The sequence below is a fragment of the Plecotus auritus genome (genome assembly GCF_963455305.1).
Source record: "Plecotus auritus genome assembly, chromosome: 4".
Taxonomy (NCBI): Eukaryota; Metazoa; Chordata; class Mammalia; order Chiroptera; family Vespertilionidae; genus Plecotus; species Plecotus auritus.
The window spans coordinates 145,973,975-145,982,166 of NC_137775.1; the positions used below are offsets into that span (position 1 = coordinate 145,973,975).

The 8,192-nt window shown below is 44.1% G+C and overlaps 1 protein-coding gene across 2 annotated transcripts in view; it reads right to left on the reverse strand.

Annotated features, from left to right (window-relative positions):
- RALA (RAS like proto-oncogene A) overlaps positions 1-775 on the reverse strand; it is a 48,585-nt gene extending 47,810 nt beyond the window's left edge. The window contains exon 1 of one of the 2 annotated variants that reach the window (XM_080665858.1): positions 123-775. The gene's annotated coding sequence lies outside the window, so the exon portion shown is untranslated. The remainder of the gene's footprint in view (positions 1-122) is intronic. The other variant, XM_080665859.1, reaches the window with a different exon arrangement.
- Positions 776-8,192: the final 7,417 nt, after the last annotated feature.

Genomic DNA, 8,192 nt, shown 5'->3' on the forward strand with positions numbered 1-8,192 from the left:
GATGTGCAATCTCCGCGCCGGGCCCAGCGCCGGGGCCTCGGCGCGCTGCCAACCGGACACACCCCCGCCGCCCCTCCGACAGCCCCCCACCATCCCGAGGAGCCAGGGCGGGCGTCGCTCACCTGCACCGCAAACCAGTCCGCCACCCCACGGGCACCGGAAGCCGCGGCAGGGCTGGCTCCGGCGAAGAGTACTCGGTCCTTGTCTGGGAGGCTCTGCGCCGCGAGCAGCAGAAGGAGGAGTCCGACGGGCGGCGGCGGAGGAGGCTGGGCGGCCGGGGAGGATGAGGAGGAGGAGGAGGAGGAGGAGGAGGAGGAGGAGAAAAAGGAGGAGGAGGACTAGAGACGCCCCGCTCAGGGCAGATCCACCCTCCTCCTGCCCGCTCTGCAGCAGCCGCCGCAGAGCACTTCCGGGGCAGGCCAGATGGGGCGGGACTTCCGCTCCCTTGGCGGCGCCGAGGGTGTCCGGGGGCCCGGGCTGGAGAACAATAGCTTGTGGGGGCGGGGGGTTGGGCGCGGGCTATCTGGCGTCCACCCTATGCGGGCTGCGGCCCGGCTGCGCTGCCTTTCGGGCGTCCCCACCCCCAGCTCCCTGTGCCCAACGAGATGAAATCACCTCCCGGGTGCCTGGGAGTGGCCGCAGACTCGTGGAGTTTCCCGGATCTCTGCGTCGGCGCCGCGACGTCTCTCTCTCTCTCTTATGGGGGCCAAGAGGGGGTTCTTGGAGAAAAGAGGGAAGACCGAAGGACGCCATCTTGCTTCTAGGGAGCAGCCCCTTCTCTCGGGGCGTGCTAGGATGGAGTCCTCTCCGTACGGTGGCCGGGGTTTGCCGAAGCGGAGCCAGCGCCGTGGCTGGTCGCGGGTCGAATCCTAGGAAATGGGTCAGCCAAGTGCCCGAGCGGGAGGGTCTCGGTGGCTGCCCCTGGGCCTCGTGTCTGCTGGTCCGTGGAGAGGTCGCCTGCTTGGTTGATAGACGCTAGAGCCTTTTATGAGGGGCTCGAGCCCCCTCCCCTCCAGGACACTGCAGGTGTGGTGCGGCGCTTAGATCAGCCTTGCGGCTCCACCCTTGGATTTGGTAGCCTGTTAGAAGTACTTCCACAGAGTCGGTTGCTTTGTTAAAATCCAGCCACAGGTTCAAAATAGGTCATTTGCTTAACATTTATTAGTAACTACAGAGCCTTATCTCTTTTTTTAAAACTGGTATTTGTTCTCTTATCTTTGCTCCCTGCCTCCAAACTGAGTACCAACTCAGTGATCGGCAGGACCCATTCAGTAGGTAGGCAGACATGAGAGCGTATAATTATGATTGGAAGTGTGGTCTATCAAGGTTTACGGAGCAAGAATAGGTGACTTGACTAACTCTGCAGTTCTATTTTAAAGACAAATGCGGGTTTCCCAGCTCAAAAATGGGGGATGGGATGCAAATCCAGATCCTAACAGAAAAGTCATGCAGCACAGGGACAAATAATGTGTTGAGAAATTCACTTCAGGCCTGAATTTCTGAAAAAGATGAGGCTGGATAAGCAGCCAGAAGACAAATCATGAGAACTGTATCTTCCCTACCATGGTGAGGCAATGACTAGAGTAATGACGGTGGATACTTGTACGAGCTGTGGGTGAGGGACAGGTTAGTTGGGAGGAGCACGGCCAGAAGAGTACTTGTAGACAAGAGATCAAGGATGAAAGGAGCATTATGTGAGTATCAGTGATCATGCAAAGATAGATTCCTAAAATATTCAGGAGGCCAAATCAACTGATTGTGGTAATTGATTGCTGGAGTCAGGTGCGGGGTAAGAGGAGGGGTGTGGCAATGATGCTGTTTTGGTTTCGGGGGAGGGTCAAGGTAGATTTTACCAAATGAGATAAGGGTGGCAACCAGATGGGGGAGGGGTGCAGCAAATGAGTGCCATTCTGGACCTGATGAGTTTGAAGCAGCAGTGGTGTGGTCAAATGGCTGTTGCAATATGGATCTAGAGCTCTGGGGAGGATCTAGGCTGAATTTAGAAAAACCCCAGGTATGTATTATTACCACATCCAGGCAGACGGCAGTCTCACTTCATTGAGCAGTTTCAAAACCGCTTCTCCTTTCTTCCTATGTTTTCTTGGGAAAATTGCTGAAATGTTACACTGAAAAAACCCCCCATGTGATGATTTCTGCACATCTATAGACTTAATACCCAAATGCTTAATGGTCTGAGGATCATAAAGGTTAGGCTTACAGGGAACTGAATATGACAGTGGTAACAGTATAACATCAGAAACTTGTAAAATGAAATGTTATTTTAATGAAAAGATATTTTAAATTTGATCATTGACATTGGACAGGTTAGTTAAGCTGGCCACAGATGAAGGATTGAGGATGGCAGATTGTGCAAATAACTGCTGAATGGAGAACTAGAAGGAGGATGACTTTAGGAATGAGCAATGGGTACCCAACGGAAGACAACTTTAAATTCATTAGCCTGTCTCAGCTGTCGTGGTTGTTCACAGCTGGGCTAGCCTGTCTTAAAGCCCTCAGAAATAGTATGGATCATTTTGAGCAGAGGCTTCAGAAAACCACAAATAGCAAAAGCCCTATAAATAATAGCTACAGTGTCAAAGATTATTAGGTTTTATTTTATATTCCTATAGAGCAGCATTTTAAACAAAAAATGAGGAGCTCTCACTTTCAGTTCTTAGATTATTTAAGTACATTATTCTTAATTTTCCTAGAGTAGAAATATACAGGGTGTCCCCCCAAAATATATACATACCTTAGGAGCTGATAGCTCGATTTTGAAAATGAAATGTATTTTTATAAACCCTGCCTTTATAATTATTCAAATTGTGTGTATACATTTTTTGGGACACCCTATATTTAGGTATATTAATAAACCTAGATGATCTTGAGCTTGAGTTCCTTTTATGTTTGTTGTGTTTTTTTAAAATATATTTTTATTGATTTCAGAGAGGAAAGGAGAGGGGGAGAGAGAGAGAAACATCAATGATGAGAGAGAATAATTGATTGGTTGCCTTCTGCCCGCCCTCTACTGGGGATTGAGCCCACAACCAGGGCATATGCTCTTGACCGGAGTCAAACCTTTCATTCCACAGGCCAATGCTCTATCCACTGAGCCAAACTGGCTAGGGCCCTTTTACGTTTTGTTCATTGTATGATCTTAGAAAAGTCACTTAACTCTTTATGACCTTTCTTTTTTTATCCTCACCTGAGAATATGTTTTTAGTGATTTTAGAGGGAGAGGAAGGGGGAGAGAGATAGAAACATTAATGATGACAAAGAATCATTGATCGCCTGCATCCCGCATGCCCCCCATCAGGGATTGAGTTCGATACCCAGGCATGTGCCACCGGAAAATGAACCATGACCTCCTCATTCATAGGGCAACACTCAACCACTAAGCTACCGTGGCCTGGTCAGTTCAATATTTTTAAGGGTTCTTTGATACATTTTGGCAAAGTCTAGGAAAATATGCCTTTGGTCAGCATCTGTTTCTATGAAAATTGGTACCCTTTTATTTTTGTCCAGTTTTATAAGTTGCATTATTTTTCCACATACCTAGCATCAATTTCTAGTGGCTCCTGTATTATTGTGTGTGTGTCTGTGTGCACACACACAGAATACCTTCATATCTTTTTTTAAAAAAATATATTTTATTGATTTTTTACAGAGAGGAAGAGAGAGGAATAGAGAGTTAGAAACATCCATGAGAGAGAGACATCCATCAGCTGCCTCCTGCACGCCCCCTACTGGGGATGTGCCCGCAACCAAGGTACATGCCCTTGACCGGAATCGAACCTGGAACCCTTCAGTCCGCAGGCCGACGCTCTATCCACTGAGCCAAACCGGTTAGGGCGATACCTTCATATCTTCATGCTGAATGCTAATTTAGTGTTTAATATACTTCATTAAATTAATTCCATCATAAATGGATTGATTTGTCCTGGGAAAGCATAAAGGTAGGGATAGATCAGACAGAAGGTATTTATAAAGTCAGGAAGGCCCTAGCCAGTTTGGCTCTGTGGGTAGAGCGTCAGCCTGCAGACTGAAGGGTCCCGGGTTAGATTCCAGTCAAGGGCTTGTACCTTGGTTGTAGGCTCAATCCCCGGCCCTGGTTGGGGAGTGCCTGAAGAGCCAACCAATCGATATATATCTCACATAGGTGCTTCTCTCTCCTTCTCATACTCTCTAAAGATCAATGGAAAAATATCCTCAATGAGGATTAACCAAAAAATAAATAGAGTCAGGAGGGATCTGGTAAGTAAATAGATTAGATCTGAGAAGCCAGAAGGAGGAATTAGTTAAGGAAAGAGAATTAAATTCATATTTATTGAATATTTACTATATTTCAGACTTTGTACCAGGCACCTTACAAAATAAGGAATATCTGGCTAAATTCTATAAATCGAGGTAGTTTAAATCTTTGCTCGGAGTCAGAAAAATAGTATTAACAAGCAGGACACTTGAACAAATTATATTCCTGACTTTTTTTGTTTTCAGAGAAAGGAAGGGAGAGGGAGGGATAGAAACATCAATGATGAGAGACAATCATTGCTCAGCTGCCTCCTGCAGGCCCTTTACTGGACCAAGCCCAAAACCCAGGCATGTGCCCTCACCTGGAATTGAACTGTGACTTCCTGGTTCATTGGTCGATGCTCAACTACTGAGCCATACTGCCCAGGCTACTCCCTGTCTTAAAATACTTACACTGTATAGTTTACTATAAGAATTAAAAATTACATGAGCTGGTGCATGTTAACTAATATAATCAAACCTCCAACTTTTGAACCATACCCATCCCTTCATTTTTTTGAAGGGAAGGCCATCATTCAGTCTATTTTGGATCTCAACTCCTGTCTACTTGAGAACCTTGCTCCATTATTTTCTTTCTATTGTTTCTTCAACCTCTCAGAGTACTGGTTCCTTGCCATTAGCATGCTCAGTTGTTTAAAATGTTCCCCTCATACATATTCTTCCTCTAGGTTCTGCCCAAATTTTCCTTCCTTTTATTAAAGAAAAAAATTTGAGAGAATTTTCTGTGCTTGACATCTCTACTTTGTCATCTCCAAGTTACTTCTCAATCATTTTGTAATCAGGCTTACATTCCCAACACTGCTGTGAAACTAGTCTCAATAAACTCACCAATGTCATCCCTATTATATGATGTCTTAATTTTAACAGCATTTTAACTGTTGACCATTACTTCCTTTTTGAAACATTTTTTACCTTCTTTAATAACACAACTCACTGTTTCCTTTCTGGCCACTCATCATTGTCCTTTGGACACTTCTGTTTTTACTTAAATATTTCCATTTCAAGGAATTCTAAGGCTCTTGTCACTCTAGTGTAATCTATACTTTCTTCTTGGATGATTTCATCTATGCTCATGATACATTGGTGACTTCTAGCCATGAGCTGACTCCTAAGCGTGAAAACGATATATTCAATTCCCTGGCTGGTATCTCTTAGGTGTTTTATAGGCATCCAACTCAAACACTGCATGTCCAAACTGAACTATTGCCATCATACATTAAATGCCCATGAAATCTAAATGTTTATTTTGAATTTCTATCTTTTTCCTCAATATCCACTCAATCATCAGGCTGTTAAAACTTCCTCCTTAGTGTGTTTCGGAATCATCCATCCCACTCCATTTCTACTACTACTACTTCCCTAATTCAAGTTATTATTTATTACCTGCTTACGGTTACTACAGTAAAGATAGATCTCCAGTGGGCTCAGCCTTTTCCTCCTCTAAATCCAACATTCATACTAAAACCGTCATGATCTTTCTGGAAGGCAGATAGGATCATATATCTTCTCTGCCTAAACTCTTTGAATACTTCCATTAATCTCAAGATAGTCGATATTCCTACAATCTAATTTCTGTTTCTTTCTGTAGTTTCATCTCTCGTCACTTATTGTTTCCCTCACTAAACACACACACACACACCCCTGGCTCCAAAAATATAGGTGCCTGCTTTTGTACATATTGCAGTCCAAAAAATGAAAGTTAAATGAGTAAAAGTTAGGTTTTAAAGATTATAAAGATATAAAAATTCTAAAATTCCCAATTGTATAAAAGTTTTTTTTTTCCTTTTTACCCCCTTTTTTGTTTATCTTTTTTTGTTTTTTGTTTGTTTGTTTTTAAGTTTCAGTTTTGCCTGGCTGGTGTTGCCCAGTAGTTGAGTATCAACCCATGAACCAGGAGGTCATGGTTCAATTCCCAGTCAGGGCACATGCCTGGGTTGCGGGCTTGATTCCCAATAAGGGGTGTGCAGGAGGCATCTGATTTATGATTCTCATCATTGATGTTTCTATCTCTGTCTTCCTCTCCCTGTCTTTGAAATCAATAAAAATATACTTAAAACAGTTTTAGTTTTTAATCCCTGCCATGTGCATACATATATATTTAAAACATAGATTAAACATAAAATATCATAAATTAATTTCTTTACTCACATTATGATCTCATTTGTGGTGACATTTAATAGACAAAATTTATTTTCACATTGGAAAGAAGTTGGTAATGTAGATTTTGCAGTATTGGTGCCATTTCTGTTACTGTCTTATAAACTTTGAAAAATTATTGAAAATTTTGAATTCCAGCTTTCTGTTGATAACAGATTCCTTAGTAAGTTGCATCCCTATTTTCATTTATCCTATGTTCTTTCTGTGTTTAAATCATCGGAATATTTATGGATGTAATTATCAATTGATAATTTTAATGACCTTTCCATCTCTTTTGTCACTGTATTTTATGTCTTAGACACAATTGTCTAGTATTTCCCAAATGTTCTTTAATGTAGTTCTTTTCCTTTACATATTCTTAGTCAATTTCAAGTCCAATAAGCATCTGATTTAGGCTAAAGATTCACAACTTTAGGCCAACCTAATGATTTTTTTTTTTTTGGCCTTTGTCTCAATTATACTGTTGTTAGCAGCACTTTAATTTTCTCATTAAGTTTTGTAAAATATTAAGTTCAAATGCAGAAAATTATTTAAATAATTGTACAAATAATGTTGTGCAAAGGTGGCATTACTCTGAAGTTAGACTATTAATTGATAATTACTACTATGTAATAACAGCTTCACTTTTTATCAGTGGATGTGTTGTGATCCCAGTTCAGCCTAGAAAAAGTAGAGGGTGGGGAAGGAGGAAATTAATGTGTAAAGTCCAATGCCACCTCTCTGTGCTCTTATTCCTGCTGTTTTTTCTGCCTGGAGGAAAATCTCACACTCCTCCCCCTTCAACCTCCTACTTCCCCTTCATTCATCTTTTTATCACTTCATCCAGGAAGCTTCTCCTCAACTTCCCATAGGTGGTAGGTGACAGAAGCCTGAGCTCCCTTTGTGCTCTGTACTTTCCTTGGCACATATCACCCTTTATTGGGATTGTAAGAAAGACAATTCTTAGGAAGGCAAGAATTAGATCTATTTTGTGTACTGTACTGTACTGGCCCTATATTAGATCAATATTATTTTTAAATGAATGAATCATGGCAAAAAAGTTATGAGGGAAAGTGCCCTCTATGTTAATCAAGATAAGATAGGTTATAATGCAGGAACAGAAAGCAGAAAATCTCAGTGGCTTAACATCACAAAAGTTTATTGCTTGCTTATGATACACTAGAGGCCTGGTGCATGAAAATTCATGCACTGGAGGGGGCGTCCCTCAGCCCGGCCTGCCTCCTCTCACAGTCCGGGAGCCCTCAGGGGCGGGAGATGACCCGGCGATCAGGGGAAGGCGATGCCCCCATCACACCTCTGCTGCTGCCACTGCCAGCAGCGTAAGCCTCAGCTGGCCCTGGTTACCTGAGCCTCGGGCGGCCCTGGGCAGCTGGGCAGCCGCCATCCAAGGCTTGCCTGCGCCTTGGGCCAGCCCTAGGTGACTGGGCAGCCACCATCCGAGGCTTGTCTGCGCCTCGGGCCAGCCCTAGGTGACTGGGCAGCCGACATCCCAGGCTTGCCTGCACCTTGAGCCAGCCCTATGTTGCTGGGCAGCCGCCATCCAAGGCTTGCCTGCATCTCGGGTGGCCCTGGGCAGCTGGGCGGCTGAGGGTGGGTCTGGCCGCACTGAGCGCCTAAAAGGACTGTGGGACTCAGGTGGCAGGCGCAAGGAGCGGCTGGACCCGCCTGAGGGCTGAAAGGACTGGGGGACTCTGGCAGGGCTGAGGGGAATGGGTGCTGCCATC